Source organism: Hylobates moloch, unplaced genomic scaffold (assembly GCF_009828535.3).
Source record: "Hylobates moloch isolate HMO894 unplaced genomic scaffold, HMol_V3 SCAFFOLD_2, whole genome shotgun sequence".
NCBI classification, from domain to species: Eukaryota; Metazoa; Chordata; class Mammalia; order Primates; family Hylobatidae; genus Hylobates; species Hylobates moloch.
The window spans coordinates 82,560,601-82,578,282 of record NW_026652277.1 but is presented as its reverse complement, the minus strand read 5'-3'; the positions used below and the strand labels follow the sequence as shown (position 1 = coordinate 82,578,282).

The 17,682-nt window shown below is 38.2% G+C and overlaps 1 long non-coding RNA gene across 1 annotated transcript in view; it reads left to right on the top strand.

Moving 5' to 3' along the window:
* The window catches only part of LOC131382585 (uncharacterized), a 44,221-nt gene extending 32,922 nt beyond the window's left edge, over window positions 1–11,299 (top strand). Inside the window, exon 3 of the long non-coding RNA XR_009212149.1 lies at window positions 11,042–11,299. This is a non-coding gene — a long non-coding RNA (uncharacterized LOC131382585). The remainder of the gene's footprint in view (window positions 1–11,041) is intronic.
* The last annotated feature ends 6,383 nt before the right edge of the window (window positions 11,300–17,682 follow it).

Below are 17,682 nucleotides of genomic sequence, written 5' to 3'. Positions count from 1 at the left end.
TTCTGTGAAAAATGACACTGAGATACTGATAAGGATTGCATTGAATAAATTCAATGTTTTTTTGTTAATTTTGTATCCAACTGATCTGTCTAATGCTGACAGTGTTAAAGTCCACAGCTATGATTGTATTGAAGTGTATCTCTCCTGTCACATTAATAATATTTTATTTAAATATCTAGATGCTCGGGTGTCAGGTATATTTAGAATTGTTATATCCTCTTGCTGAAGTGATCACTTTATCATTATATGTCATTACATATAAACCTTTTTGTTTTTGTCTCTTTTGCTGTTTTTGATTTAAAGGTCTCTTTTATCTGATATAAGTATAGCTGCTCCTGCTTTTTTCTTGTTCTGTTTACATGGAATATCTTTTTCCATCCTTTTACTTTCAGTCTGTGTCTTTACAGATAAGATGAGCTTCTTACTCATACACAGTGTATAATTGGGTCATTTTTTTAATCTTTTCTGCCAATCTATATTCTTTACACGGAAAATTTAATCAATTTACATTCAAGGTAATTATTGATGTGTGAGGGCTTATTTCTGTCATTTTATTAGTTAACTTCTGGTTGTTTTGTATATTATTTGTTCCTTTCTTTCTTTTTATTTTTCATTGTGAGTTGGTTGTTTCCTGTAGTGGTAATCTTTGAGTCTTTTATCTTTCTTTATGTGTTCATTCTATCAGTGGTTTTTATTTTTGTGTGTTTTAATGATGATAGATACTGTCCTTTCACTTTACCGGCACATATTTTTAGGACTGGTTCAGTGATAATGAATTCCCTCAGCTGCTGCTTATCTGAAAAAGACTTTATTTATCTTTCATTTATGAAGGATAACATTTCTGGGTATAGTATTCTTGGCTGATAGTTTTTTCTTTCAGCATTTTGAAAATATAATTCCGTTCTCTCTTGGTCTGTAAGGTTCTGCCTAGAAATCCACTGTTCATCTGATAGGGGTTCCTTTATAAGTAACTAGATACTTTTCTCTTGCTGTTTTTAGAATTTTTTTCCCTGTTTGTGACTTTTGATAGTTTTACTATAATGTGCCATGCAGAAGGCCTTTTTATATTGCATTTATTTGGGAATCTATAAGCCTCCTGTATCTGGATGTCTAACTCTCTTGCCAGATTCAGGAAATTTTTATCTATTATTTTGTTAAATAGAATTTCTAACTCTTTCATTTCTCATTGCTTTCTAGGACACTGCAAATGTGAATATTTGATAACTTTCTGGTGTTGTCCTGTATGTCATCTAGGTTTTGCTCACTCTTTTTTAATCTTTATGTTCATCTGATTTAGTTATTTCAAAAGTCCTGGTGTCAAGTTCTGATATTCTTTCTTCTGCTTGATGTAGTCTATTGTTGAATCTTTTGAATGTATTTTGTATTTTATCCAATGAATACTTCAGTTCCAGAATTTCTGTTTGCTTCTCTTTTTGATGTCTTTCTTTTTGGTAATTTCTTATTTTTATCATGAATTGTTTTTCTAATTTATTATATTATTCGTATTCTCTTGTATCTCACCGAGCTTCTTAAATATCAGTAATTTTTTTTTCTGGATTTCAAACATTTCTTTTTAACTGGGCTATGTGGCTGAAGATTATTGTATTTTTTGTTAAGTGTCATATTTCCTTTCTTTTTCATCTTTCCTTTGCCCTTACATTAATATCTCCATATCTGGGTTTAACGGCTGCTTCTTCTAAATTTTTGAATTTGCTTTCATAGGGAAAACATTTTCATGAAGATATATCTAAGGTGTTGGTTGAGTAGGGCACTTTGGCTTTTATTCTGGGTACATGCAGTAGTGTAGTCTGTATGATTTCTTCAGTTGTAAATAGTATCATTGGTGTCTTTGATTTCCTTGGTGATTTAACGTGATTGTTAGTGAAGGCTATGGTCAAACTTTGCTGAGGATTGTGACATCAGGTATGCTATTCTTTGGGTCTCATTGGTGGCAGTGGTTGGCTGAGTGAGCATTTCCTTAAGTCCCAAAGTAGGGAGACTCCCTGAAACTATTGCTACAGAATAAAAGATGAAATGCTCCTGATTGTTGTAAATACAAAATTGCATACAGGACTGTGTAAAGACAATGCCAGGTTGGACTGCCAGAATGAGCCAACAGCATGTGATGTGCTTCCCCCTCCAGAGAGCCTATGAATGGACGTGCAGTCAGGGAGGTTTCACATCACCAAGATTCCTATCCCAGAAAAGCAGAGGTTTATAGCTCTGGGAATGGAATGCAAACTTTGTGGAGAGCCTATAAATGGACGCATGGGGGGTGCCTGTCCATATGGATAAGATAGGGCTATAAACGCCCTCTTCTTGCCATGGCTCTTCTAGACCTCTTTAGGGTTAAGGCATACTCCCTTCTGAGAATTTCTGGTCTAACCGGTTGCCTAGCTTCATGTCCTGTTTCTATGGATTGTTCGTAACCAGCTTTTGCTGCAACTGTTACTGCTGATTAATATCTTGCTAATCATAGGTTATGGAAAGACTGTGTTTCTGTTTTAAGGCTCTGTTAGAAATTACTGATGCCCACACTATATTGTAAATTCTTATCCCTGTATACTGTACTTCTGCCTACAGATGTTAAAGAATTACTTCATCCCCATGTGATCATCTCACCTCATAATCAAATGACCCTAAATCCATCACTAACCTACCCCTGCCCTCACTAAACTTAATAATAAATGCCAGTATATCCAGTGCACTGTTGGCACTGTGGGACCAGAAGGCAGTGACCCCCTGGACCCAGTTTTCACTATCTTGTGTGTCTATTATTTCTCGACCTGCCGATCCACCTGGGAACAAAGAGAGAGCCCTGCTGCATTGCGGGTGCTGGCCAGATCCCGCAATACCCCAGGGCAGTGTATACTTGTACCAGTGTTGACGGGTCTAGGCAGAAAAATTACTGGGTCTCCAGGTGGCTTGCTCAGGCATCAGGAATGGCAGGGGTGGGCCAGTGGGTAGGTAGGTTCTTGAGCCCCTGGGCAGTAGGTGTGGCATGGCCACTAGCAGTAGTGTGGCAAGCCAGGTATCACTAACTCAGGCCTCCATTACAACTGTCCCAGCACTTACTAAGTAGCTAGGTTAAACATTAAAAGCTGATTGAACCAGTGTCTTTATATAAAGGCTGGAATGTAACAAAAGACCATAGAAAGTTATGCCTAGGCATTTCCTGGGCCTTAAAGCATGACAAAATAACAGGAATTCTTAACAGGACTCATTTAGGATTAAACAAGTTTCATTAGGCATCTGAAGAAACTCCCCAGGCCCCCACAAACAAGTTTATTGGAGATCCGAAGGAACTCCCCAAAGCTCCATGATTTAGCAGGAGTCAAGATGAGGGTAATCACCCCAGCACCTGGATGCATTTAGATTAAGTAAACTTATTGAGGATCCAGAAGAAGGTCTTCAGGGCTCTGGCCTTAGGTACAGATTAAAAGAAGTTAATCACTTATGTCTTTAGAAGAATGCAAACTTATGCATAGACGTATAACTTAGAAGGTATATGAGCTCTGGAGAACTTTGTAATTTTGAGTTGGTCTGGTGATAATTTCCAGGCCTTTTCCCTGTAACCAGTTACGGAAATAAAAACTGCCTTCCTTCCCAGTTCATCTGCATCTCATTATTGGGCCACAAGAAATAGCAGCCCGACCCTCAGTTTGGTCCTGGAACAGTAGCAGTGGTAGGATAATCCGCTGGGGCCCAAGTAGTCTGCTCTGGTGTTGTCAGTGGCTGTGATAGGCTGTGTGGGCCAGTCCCAATTCTGTGGGTGGCATGTGTGTGTAGGTGTCAGCTGTGGATACACACAGGTTGTATGAATCTGATCTCAGACCTTGGGATGAGTTCTCAGGTGCCAATGGTGGTGGACTTGGCTGGGCCATCCTCAGGGCCCTGGATGGCATGTTCTGCTACTAGAGAGTGCAGAGCCAGGCCAGGTAGACCTGCCTTCAGGATTCCAGGTGGTACCTGCAGGCAGGCACTAGCTGTGATAGGCAGGAGTGAAGTGATCCCCAGGCTTCTGGTGGAAGCAGTAGTGGCTGTGCTGTGGCCCTGCTACTAGCACTACCAGGAAGGGCAGAGTTTTCTTAAGTGGGAGCAGTCATGGGCAGGCAGCTATAGGGCCTGCACTTCACTTGCACCTCAGCCCCACAGAATCTTGAATTTTTTCCTCAGGGCATGTAAAAATGCATGGCTGTCCCTCTGCTGAGGAGGGTGGGGTCACTGCCAACGGCTCCTGCCTCAGCGCTGTTGCAGTAGCTGTGGGTGGAGAATGTTCACTGGGATCCAGGGATGTGGAGATTCAGGACAGGTTGGAACCCAGGGTAGGAGGCAATCTGATGAAAGCTGGGCTCTTACAATGGTGCTGTGCTGCAGCTGTTCAAGACTCTGGGATTTGTGGGACTCAGCCTGAGCTCCCTCTCTGGAGCAATGCCATTGCACTATCTTCAGGCAGCTGCCTATGATAGTCTCAGGGCCTGCAGGGGTTGGGGGGATCTCCCCTGGCTAAAATCATGGGAATCTGCAGTGAGAATGTAGACCACTTATACCCTCTTCTTACATTAGGGATCCTTTCCAGGCTCTCAGCTGATCCTGGTCAAACAAGTTGCCTTATTTCCCTCTCCTTCCTTGTAGGCCTTACATCTTTAAGGTGCAGTTTCTTATGAAACAAAGAGTATTATGAGATTTCTCTAGGATGAAATATGAAGTGTTTGCTCCTTTCTGAGTTAATTTGAAAGGGGAATGCAGAATGCTGGTACCTACTGGATATACCATGTCTCTTTATGTATAAAAGATAAGGAAAAAGCTGGACTAGTCTCTCTACCTCAATTTACTTCACAAAAATAAAAAATAAATAAATAAAATTAATCTCCAAAAGAAGAAACAAAATTTAAAGAAATTACAGTATTTTGAAAGCAACTCTTATATAGCAGTGAGCATAAATTATATATTTCCTGACTAAAAGATTAAATCCATTATTAAGCTGAACCAAGTGTCATAGTAGAGTGATCCCTCTCTGTACATTTTCTGTATTGCCTTTTTTTGGCTCCTAGAAACAAGATAATTCTTCCCAAATAGTCCTTGGATATCACTGAAAATTTGACAATTTATTATTAAAGCACAAAAGCTAATACTCTGCTGATGTTGTGTCAAGAAAATCAACACAATGAATAATTCCAGCTCTAAAATTGTATTATATCCTGCTAGTATGTGATAAGGCTAAAGATCTAGAAGAATCTAGGACAAATTGCAAGTAAATCCCCACCCAACCACTTTCCTCCACCCATTTCCCATAAACCCTGCCCCAGGAACACTTGTCCATTTTTCTTCAAATCATTTGTCAGATCCCCCAGTGAACTCCTGAGTATTTGAATACTCAAACATGAGAAAGATTAAGCAAATGTGGTTTTAATATTGGCTTGGCAAATCACATATGAAGAAAAATAGAAAGGGTCATTCTGAAAATTAATCACAGATTATTGGGTGATAAACAGTACAATGCCACACTTACTTTAGTTGAGCCAGACAGAGCACAAATATTTGACTTTTTAAATCTACAGTGATACAGAGTCTAGAGATATATGGAAGAAAAATTGCTCAGTTTTCGGTCCTCTTTTTTTTTCCTACTATTGCTGTCAGGGTAGACACTGGTGATTTATTTTAAGCTGAATTTCACACAATCAGCAAGAAGCCATAAACTAATGTTAAGATAATACACACTATGCTGAGCAAATTACTTTCAAATCAATGAGATCAATGAGTATGTTGTAACTGATGTTTTAATTATCAATATTTCTGTTCATGTCTCAGTTTTCCCTTACATACTACATATCCTATTTCAAACCAAATGCATCTTAAATCAAGCTAAAAATATTTAAATATTTTAGGATAGATGTTCTCCACAGACTTTTAAGTTACAGGCACTGAAAAAGCAAAAGAAGCAAGTCCATGTGTACTATGTCTACATATTTGATATAGTTTATGGCAAAAACTAAATATTTTCTGATTAGGCCATTATGTTTTTTATTTTCAAGTTTCTTTATATCCTAAGCCAGCTCTTCCAAGATGTTGAATATTTCCAAAGTTACTATAGGCATGCTCTTCTGTGAAAGTATTTCTTTCCTATAAAATGAGCCAATAGTGATTCTTTATTCTTTCATGATGAAAGCAGCACTGAGAACCATTATTTACAACCTGTCTCCTACAAGAGAAGAGAGAAAAGATAAGAGAGAAAGCTATTAGAGTTCTGTAAACCAAATATTCTTTTATAATGTGTTTTATTCAGCATCAGTTAAGCGAAACTCACACTGAAGACTACCAAGGGGAAAAGAAAGCATTCTAGTTGCCTGGAAATGAAGCTATCTTATGCCAGATGTATGAGGAATGTATTCTCTACCAGGAGAAAAACAAACTCAGAAATTCACAAGTCATTATTGGTACCTAACTTTACAATGGATTTCAATTCTTCCTAAGAAGGATGTGTTCTTTGTATCCTCACATATTCAGTCAGATTTATTCCCACTGAGTCTGTAGCAGCCAAATCTTGCCTTTTGAACTTCTAAAATAGTTTCTTATAAGTATTTTTCATCTTCCTTAACTGCAGAATTTCCTTTTCAAATGCTAGAATGTTCCCATTTTAGGATTGCGTGCTACTCTATCTTCACTGATAGTAGTTCAAAATAAAAACTTATTATTTGTCTACAGTCTTTGACTAAAGAAGAAGAAATATCGAGAAAAGAGTATTTGCATCTGACATCACCAAATTATTAAAGGCCAACATTTGTATCTGTTAGATAACTCATTTATCTTTCACTTACAAATTACTGTAAGCAAAATATATCAACACATGTTTGATCAGGAGATTGAGAAATATTTACTTTACTGCGATAAGTCAGGGTAAATAATCTTTGAGTAAAATATTGGCTCAAAAACATGTATCTTGGAATAGTTCCAGATTTTGGAGAAAATTAATTTATCAGAGAATATCCATGCTTTCTCAGGTACAGATTTTCATGAGGAGAAATTTAATATATTCCAAGAGCTTTTGTCCCCTATTAAGACTTACATGTTAGCATCAGGTTTCATGGGCCCTCCTCAACACACACAAAAAGGCAAACAGTTATGAGACCCTTGTATCACTTAGTAGTTACTCAATGAGGTTAGAGCTGATTATTCTCTTCCTCAAAGAGGAGATTAAACTCTTTTATAGATAAAAAGCCACAATGACAAAAAAAATCTATATATAAGCAATGTTACACAGTCTTAGAGCTCTTTACAACAGTAAGCTTTAATGTCAACCCCCTTCAAAAAAAAGGGGGGGGGTCAAATTTCTTACCTGCTCAGTTCACTTTTTTTAATGCTAAATTCCTACCATTTAATCCAAAATGATATAGTTGCAGTTCTTTTTATTTAGTGAAAATCTTAATTGGTTCCCATTAGAAATTTATATATGTGTATGTATTAACACCTAAACTACAATTTTCCTTTATTGTTTCGAAACTACTTCCTTATTTGTGACATAATTCCTCCTGCTTCCTTTTGGTATGAATAAGAAGACACTGGTAGCAAGGCCCTAGGCCAGTGCCTCATGTTTCTGAATGGACTCAGCCCTGAGCATTGTGGGAGACATAATCTGACACGGTACCAAACACCTTGGGAAAAGTTGTTAAACATGGACAGGGAACAAGGACTACTTGGGTTTCACACAGGCATCCAGTAAATCATTATTAAAACCCGCTGGTACAAAGAACTTAAAATTTTTTATTTATGCCCTAGCTTGACCCTATTAATTTATAAATATGGGCATGTCACCTGTCTCCATTCTTCTGTGTCTTCATTTTTCAATTACAAAGACATGTGTTCTGCCTGCGCCCTGTAGACATTCGGCATACCTGGGCCCCTGTTGCAACCTCTGGGCTGTTGTTAACATATAAGGAGATCATGTTCTCGAAAGTATTTGGAAAATAATTAAGTGCTATACCAGTGCAAGTGGGATTGTTTCCCACAAGTCACTGTGCTAGGTGCTATGATGGATACAAGGAATTCACAACCTAGCAAGGAAGATAATGCATGTATTGAGGGGGTGATACAAAATAATTAGCACTACATGGGAACCAACCAGTCATAGAGTGCCAGGGAATACCACCTAAATATCAGTCCTAAATGTCATATCAAAACAATGTATTATAAAGCACAAAGAGAAAGATCTTGATTCTTATTATGTTCATACTCTTTGTGATCTACTCTTTCATAAGTTATACATTGTCACTTCTATATTATAATGGCTGAATTCAGGCTTGCAGACAAAATGTAAAGAACTAGTCTTTGTAGCTCACACATGCTAGTCAATGGTCCAATTCAGCAGTATTCCATCTCTGTTTGTATAGCAATGTCTATTTGTGTAGTTAATAAAATATTTAACTGCATTTTGACTTACTGTTTTATACAAGTGGTAAAATATATAAAGGGAAACTGAAATTAGGAAGTATTGGGCCAGGCGCGGTGGCTCACGCCTGTAATCCCAGCACTTTGGGAGGCCGAAGCAGGCAGATCACAAGGTCAGGAGATTGAGACCATCCTGGCTAACACGGTGAAACCCCGTCTCTACTAAAAATACAAAAACATTAGTTGGGTGTGGTGGTGGGCGCCTGTAGTCCCAGCTTCTCAGGAGGCTGAGGCAGGAGAATGGTGTGAACCCCGGAAGCACAGCTTGCAGTGAGCCAAGATCACACCACTGCCCTCCAGCCTAGGTGACAGAGGGAGACTCTGTCTCAAAATAAATAAATAAATACATAAAAATAAAAGAAGTATTGGTCTCACATTCAATAAAATTGATGAAAATACATTATCACATGTGCAAAAATTTTAAATTATAGTTTAGACGTCTATAAAATAAACTGTCTTAGAAAATTAAGACAATAAACCAGATACTCAATGGTTAAATAAAAGAATAACATGCTTGGAAAATATTATCAAGATCATCATGTACTAAAGAGTGAAGTACATATTCAAATTTTACTATTTATAATATAGTTGGCACATTGGGAATGAAACATTTAATCCTGTTTTTTGACTTCTAGTACCATTGATTTTTTAACACGTTTTCAACAATGCATTGTGTGTAAAAGTAGGAGAAAACTGATAGAAAAGTGTTGTGACAATTGGCAACAGAAATACATTTATAGATGGGAGGATAAAAGCTGAGTCTCAGAAAAGAACTAGAATTCGAACTTACGAAAATGGGGAGGACATTCTAGGTGGAGAGAACTACTTAATCAAAAGCTTTAAGGTGGAAAAATACAGGGCATATATGAGGAACAGGCAGTCCTTGTTCCTGACAAGAGAAGGTGATGCTTTCTGGAACAAATCAAAAATAGAAAATTATAGTTGAGAAGTTAGAAATAGTCGCAAAATAGCAAATAAGATTTCAGAAACTCATCCTATCTTTTGCAACCATTCTTTTCATTCCTGCCTACATATGTATCTTTTCCCACAGCAAAAGACATTGACCATCAAAACACATGCTCAGATGTTCACTTTCAGCTTAAAAATATAATACTTAATTTGAGCAAGAGAAATTTAGGGGACTCAAGTCCAAAACACTGGGACCAGCATCAAATTACTCTGAGTATTAATGCATAAACACTTGCCATTTGTAAAATAAGTAAATTGTGAATCTTAATTCTGAACTGGCCTTCTAAACTGGCTCCTGCAAGTTGGGTCTCAATGGTAACATAAACCTGTCTTATTCCATGGTCAGAGTCACTTTTTTGATTACTTTCCTACTATAACCTGAATAGTGCTCCAAACCACTGGAACAGAGTTAGAATAGAGTTGTGTTTTTCCCTTTGTGCAGCTCAGCAATTTAGATCCTGCTACATGAATCACGGTTTTTATAGTACCAACTGCCTTTCTGTACCCAAGGATCTCTGACTATCACAGACTCTTAGATTCCCATAGCTTTTCTTTGCAAATTTGTTGACCCCCAGTTGTTCTCACTTGCTTGGTCATTGTGACCATTGCCTGGTCCTGAAGCTACCATATTCTTTCTGTTCTGGCCTTTTTTCTGGGGACAATCACAGTTAATTCAGTCCAGTACTAGGTCTTACTGCCCTAAACTGCTACAATTAATAGGGGTCATTTTCAGCCATGAACTAACAGATGATATATGTCTTCCTCCCTTTTTCTAACTTTTTTGTATTTAAAAAAATATATAGTGAGCACATTGTACCTTTTTTTGACGCTTCCTTGATAAACTACTAACCTCTTGCTATTTTTAAGAAAGGCACTAAAATTACACTTACCCTTTAAAAAAAGTTGTTGAGATGTGAACAAATGTATATCATTCAAACAAATGTATATCAATAAAAGAATCAGAAGCTGGGTTTTCAGATCACTGCCACTGGATGGCCCATTGCTCTGTCAGTGACAGGACAGTTTCTGCACTTGTGTTTCCAGGGACAGTCCTTACTCAGAGTGCGGAGGTGGACATAATTGATTGCATGTGTTCTACAAGTACATGATCATACTGCAGGGAATGAGGGTGAGTCAGTTGCTTGACCAAATTGCTCTAGCTGAAGGACAGAGAGTAGGCACTAAAAGCGCAGCAAAAGGGAGTAAGACACACTGCCTCCTTCCACAAACATTCAAGAGCTGTGATTGGCAATCCTGGAGGAGGATCAAGGTTAGATTGGAAGCTTTTAAAAGCGACAGATGCTCAGGCCATAACCCCAGAGTCTTGGAGTAAGGGCAGAAATTGTGACAATAAGTCAGAGTTGAGATTCATTGCTCTATGGTCAAATTGGGGAGTAAGCAAAGATTTACGTAATCAACATTCAAAGACAGGTTAATATGCACATCAGCCTGCAATGTTTGGTTTTAACAAAAACAAAACATGTGGGAGTTTAGGGAATTCTACTGTATAGATTGTCATTTGTTGTTCTTCATATCAGTTCAGAATTATCCAAACATTGTATAAATTAATAAATTCCAAAAAAATAAAATTTTTAAAACCTCAATTTTTTTAAATTACAAATTTCAGAGCCCTACCGTGGCCTCACTGCACCACAATTTTCAAGAAAAGACCCTGGGAAGCTGAATTTTAACAAATGTCCCAAGTGATTCTTATCATCAAGGAAGACTGGAAAACACTGATCTGGATACTGAAGACGTTGGACTTTGAATGGTCTGTGATATGGGGCTCGCATGCAGGTGACAAGCACATCATGACCCATATAATCATGAGTGGCATACCTGAGCATGAAGCTCTTCCATCACTTGTACTGCAGTCACCCAGACCCCTCACACTCCGTTGACTATTCCAATCCCATTCCTACTTCAGGGACTTTGCACTTGCTCTTGCCCAGTCAGCAAACTCTTTTCCTAACTCTTCGAGTGATTAAATTCTATTCATCTTTTGCTACATTCTCAAAATAGTCTCCCCAGTTCTGCTCAGTTAAACCAGGTTTCCTGTTAAAGTCTCTTTGCACTTTTTACTTTTCTTTATAATAATCATTGCTTTTGTGGTTATCATAATCTTGTGATAATGTTTTGGTATCTGTCTCCTGCACTAAACAGTAAGTTCCTTTGTGGTAGGGCATTATTCAGATGTTCACAACAGTATCCCCAGTTTATTGCCACAGCCAGTCTCATTAAAGACCTTATAAGAATTTGTTGAGTATATGAATAAACAAACGCGTACATCAACAAATGAATACATGAATGAATAAAGGTACTCAGTGGAAGCATGTAAAGATAGAGCAAGGTAGGAGGGTGAGATTTACTGAAATGATGGAGATGAATATGTGCAGAGGTGAAAAGCCACTCATGGAGTGACAAAGATTGTGCTGGGCCCCAAAGCAAACAGCAAGGAGACTGGCACAGCAGAGAGGAGCAGAAACATGCCAGGTGGGCAGCAGTCTCTGCAGATACCCTGGAGAAGTGAGACAGAATATGTGTGCCTAAACAAGGAGCCAGCCAGCTTGAATTAAGCAGACAGAACAATCAGGCTATGATGAAAGTGGAGGACACTTAGATAAAGAGTGACTCATATCAGTTTTGATTTGACGTAAGCAGAAACTCAGAGATCCCACAGGGTTCAGAGAAGGAGAGAGATGATCAAAACAATGCTTACAGAGGATGACTCATACCCTTTGTGTAGAACTGAATGAAGGGACAGGACTAAGATATGTGAAACCAGCTAAGTGGCTATAGCCATCAAGTTGCAGTGCCATTGGGAATCAAAATGTGTGCTCTGTTTTATGTGGAAACATCCTGCCTAGTGTCACGAGTTTGATGCACCTGGGTAGAAACATGACAATAGTTATAGACTAGAGGAAGAGCAGGGGTCTAATGAAAGAATCAGTTAGATTTGGACTGACTTTCATAGAGGAAGAGGGAAGTGAATTAATGAAGATATTAATTTGTACACCCAAAAGTCTGCATGCTGCGGAATGAGATGAAGAATTACAAACTCAGAGAAGTCTGAGAGTGGGAGAAAATAATGAATTTTGTTCTTAGCATGAAGTCATAGTATGACATTTAAGGAAGCTTATCCTCTGTTCCATGAGAATTACAGGACATTAAAGGGGCTGAGAATAAGAAAACCTCAGTTACCCAATGACTACAACCTCTGAAACATGAAGAGACACCCACAGCTATGGGGTGCCAGAGGGGATAGGAATGAATCTCCTAACTGGTCTCCCTACTCCTAATCTCCTGCCTTTCCATTTCATATTCATCTAGCAGGCAAAGTGCTCTTTTGTCATTCAGATATTAACTATGTCTGTCTCATGCCTAAAATCTTTAAGCAATTCCTTACAACATTCTGGATGAAGGGCAGGTAGATTCACTAGTACAAAAGGTCTTTGAGAATGTATCTCCTGTACTTCTCTTCTTTGTCTCTCTCGATAGGCAACTTGTGCTTTTCACTCCAGTCACTCCAGTAATTTTTTTACTTCCCTGAATGAGACATGTTCTTTTATGCCCTTCTACCTTTCTAAGTGGTGTTCTCTCTAGCTATCTTATCTTTATCAGCCTTTTGTTGCCTGGTGACTTTTATACTGTCTTCGAAACTTCAATCATCATCCCCTCTACAAAGCCTTCCCTGGATTCCCTCTGCATCTGCCTTATGTGATCCAATAGCTTACTCTAGCCTGTCCCCAGCAGAGAACCCAAATTTGTGTGCTTGCTTTTTTTTTCACTCTAACTAAAATATTATCTTCTTGTAGGCAAGGGTGGAATCTGGCACACTTGTATTTTCTATGCTTAGTACAATGCCTGACACATTATGGAAACTGATATACTCTTTGAAGAAGGAAAGAAGGAAGGGAAAGAGAAAGGAAGGGAAAGTAAAGAAGTTGAAAGGAAGAGAGCAAGAGATGAAGGAAGGAAACAAGGTAGAGAGAATGGAAGGGATGGCTTCCTCTCGCTCCAAAAAACAGTTCTTCCAAAATACTGGGAAAAACGAAGGAAAGAAATAGCAAACCCAAGCCAACTGGTATAACCCAAATTGAAGAAGATTTAGTGAACTAAATGAGTTTGGCATCTCACAAACAGCATAAAATGTTTTTTTGTAACTCCTCATCCTTTCAATAATTACTTGTGGAGCCCTGCATTGATGCCAGGTATTGTGCTGGTGAAGGGAGGTGGTACAAAAAAAGGACACATTGAGACACATGGAGGACACATCGAGACAAACATTGCATCAATGCCTGACCAAGACACAATGCATTACAGAGGACAGAGCAGCCAAACATACTTTAGGAGTGCAGTTTATGGAGGTTTCCTAAAGGATGTGACTCAAAAAGAATGAGTAGGAATGTGCTAGGTGTGAAAAGAGGGATAGATCATTCCAGAGAAAGAACCAAGTATCTTCGGGCAATAGCAGAGAGTTTTGAATGACTGAACTCAACCAAATACTTTTTATTGTTATTTTTCATGGTTTGGGAGTAGAAAGAGATTAACAGATTAATTTTATCTCCTTCCTCACATATCCTCAGACATGTCGGTTCTGCCACCTTCTCCACCTTTTGCAATGACACCTGCTGCCCTACTCTGTTTCCCCCACATTGTGGTCATCTGTTGGGCTGAGCAATTCTGCCTCTTAATTATTCCTGATTCTCCTCACTGCAGTAAAGGCCTTGCACTTAATTATTCTTCTACCTCTTGAAGACAGTTCATAACTACTATGAACTTAATTACTCTGCTACCTCTAGAAGACAGTTCAATCTACTCTGATTGGAACATGTACGAGAAATGTGGCAGTAGTCTCACTATTCTTTAAACCAAGCTTGTCCAACCCACGGCCAGTGGGCTGCATGTGGCCCAGAACGCCTTTGAATGTGACCCAACACAAATTTGTAAACATTCTTCATTTTTTTCCCACAATGTCTTTTTGCAATCTTTTTTTTTTTTTTTTTTTTTTTTTTTTGGCTCATCAGCTATCGTTAGTGTTAGTGTATTTTATGTGTGGCCCAAGACAATTGTTCTTCCAATGTCGGTGAGGGAAGCCAAAAGATTGGACACCTCTGCTTTAAACCCTCCTTGTACACTCAACCTGAGGAGCATTCTGGTAAACGTTTTTTTCTGTTATATTGTTACATAATTCATCATAATTTCTCATTGGTACTAAAGGACTCTTCTAGTCATTCTAAAAAGAAAAACGCATGCCAATTTAACTGCTGGGACAACCTGGTCAGATGATCTTAATATTTTTCTACCTTTTACCATCTAAATGGGATGTTTGGAAAGGGAGAAAATAATGCTGCGGCACATCCCTAGAAATATTACCCTGAGCTTCTCTTGGGCACACTGAGTCTTGGGCAGGTCAACAGTCAGAAACAGCCTCTGGCTGCTCATGTTGGAAGGCCCTAGAGACCCTTTTGTGGGGGACTACATGGACCTAACATTGGCTGAGCAACTAATATGCACCAAGCTCTGTGCCCAGTCTCATTATTATACTTATTCCCGTAGTCAAAGAAGAAATGCATGGTTATCATTCCTGTTTTACACATGAGCTATCATAGGGAATATAACTTAATTTTTTCACATGAAGTAACCAGCTCTTCATAAATAACTGCATTAGCTAACATTTGCATATATGCATATGATGACAAGGATGCTATTTTCCTGGTAAGTTTGTAGCCATTTTTGTTTTTCTGCCCAGCAAACATGACAAATAAATCATGGCAGTGTTTCCATGGTTGAAGGCAGAAGTAGACACATTATAAGAACAGTGCTCCATATTACTCCACCAACTGATAGGAGTCATCCAGGCTTGATATGATTGCTTTCTAGTCATTGTTTCAGCCTTACCAACTCATCTGTAATATAGAAATAAAAAGTTCAAGTGAGCAAGAAAGTCGATGTATCTGCTTCTGCTTTAGGGACTTCTCAGCCTAAAGTGAAACAGATACAAATGGTTTCATCTCTTTAGAAAAGTGGCCCTCCTACTAGTCACATATTCTTATACTGTTCACAATTTTCATCTTGTCTCTCCCAGATTAGTCATATAATTATGAGCTGCTTATGTGGCAACGCAAAATTGCCAATTGTTACTCCTACCTTAAAGTAGCATTTTAGTCTCTCCTTTTCAGAAGCCATTTATTTAGACATACTAACTTTGTGTTTGAGAATAATTGCTTTAGCAATCTAACTACTCCTGTTTACTTCTTTGCCCTTTTCTTTTATTATGGAAGATGTGTATGAAGAAAAAAAGAAGTGGTAGATTACAACATTTCTATTTACTAGAGTGATTTTTTTCATCTGAGAATTCCAGAAGCCTTTCTTTAATAACAATGAGGGTTTGACACACATGGTGCTGCAAGTTAAATGCTCACACATGGACATGCTTATTTCATTCTCATAACAACCCTTGTAAGGTTGGTGCTGTTAATACCTTCATAACACAGATGAGAAAATCCAAGCTTCATATAGGCAAAGGGATTTGTCCCCAAATCACAAAATTAACCAAGGAATGGTGTCAGGATTTGAACCTGGAAAGTCTGTCTCCAATCTTTGTAAGTAGCACATTGTACTGTCTTCCTCTCATTACCACATATTTCCCATTCTATTTCTTACTAAAACACTTACTGCCTAGCACACAATGTGGCCACAAACAGTAAAGGAGACTGCTACTAGGACAGAAAGACTTGAATTATTAAGTAATTCAGAGTCTCTTGAAGTCCCAGCCCAGCTATACAGCCTCCCTATTACCCACTGTGTAGAGATCATGCTCTGTAGCCAAAGCATAAGTAAATCTGCCTCATGGGGTCCTTTTGGTCCTTTGGCAACCAAATCCCCTTCTAGGTCCAAGAAAGGCAGGATGTACACATATCTCCTTCCCTCTTAGATTTGATGCTCTCTTTTCATTGCACACTCTGGACTAGCCCTGTTCATGACTGGGTTTTTAGGTGCTTTTTCCTGGCTTGATTCCCTGGCTGCATTCTGAGATTCTGCTTTGCCCTCGTGTTTTACATTAGATCTGTAGCTTTTCTCATAGCCGCCATTGCAGCAGGGATTGTTCTGAATAACACTTCCAGATCAGGTCTGTAGCTCATTTATCTGTAAGATTGGTTCAATTTCTAAACATCTGTAAGATCATAACAGACAATAATCTAAGCTGATATGGTTATATTTTGATATCATAGTGGAGCCAACCAAGAATTTTTGTTATCCTACACTAATGCTATTTTATCCTTAATAATTTTTCAATATTAAAAGTTAACAATAACATTTTAACACCTAAACTTCAGATAAATATGAGAATAGGTTCATAAATATTAGATTGTAATAATACATGGTTTAGATTACAGTAATACAAATTATAATTAGGGTAAAATTGGCTACTATTGGTACAATAAGCAACAAGATAATTTATTATGTATATGTAATATTAATAACCCAAATTCAAAATATTAGTTTTTCTGATCTGTATATTTGTCTAGTTTTTATCACCAAAACTTCCACATTCCACTCTCTAGGCAATGAATTACAGGGTCAAATAGTTATTCCATTGCTACGAAAAATCCCCTAAACCTTAGGAAACTCAAAATTCCTAGCATGTTTCATTTGTTGGAGGAAGTTTTCATTCATAGATTGCTTTACTGTGGCAAGGCTCCACGAAGGAAAATACACTGTATTTCATAATTGGGAATGCAAGTTGACTCCATCCTGTCTAAGGATTCACTGTATGGGTGTGGCCTTGTCCACTCCCAGTGATTTAGGCTCCCATCCAGCCATCTATAGACAATGGATTCTAAATGAACTCCATTAATAACCAACCCTTAATAGTAGCTAGCATCTTAATTATCAGTTAACACCTTAAAGGAATACCATAGGAGAACTCCTGTAAAGCTTGTTCACAACTCCTATGACTCCAAAAGAAGGAGCTGCCATTATCAAAAGTAGCAGAAAATCAAAGACTAATTCACCTACTTTATAAACTTGCCTGTGGCTTCCCTGTCTATGGAGCTCCATGTCATCTCCAGCATGAATGACTCACATTTCCAACCACCTGACTTTACATAAAGAAGTAGAGAATGGCATCAGACTTATGCCATCTGGTATTATTGTTCCTTTTTTTGTGAAGACTAAGAATAAAATTAAAACGTAGGGAGGAAAACAATAAAAATTGTAGTTGGGGGAAAATGAAAAACACATTTTGATGTTTATTCCACCGGT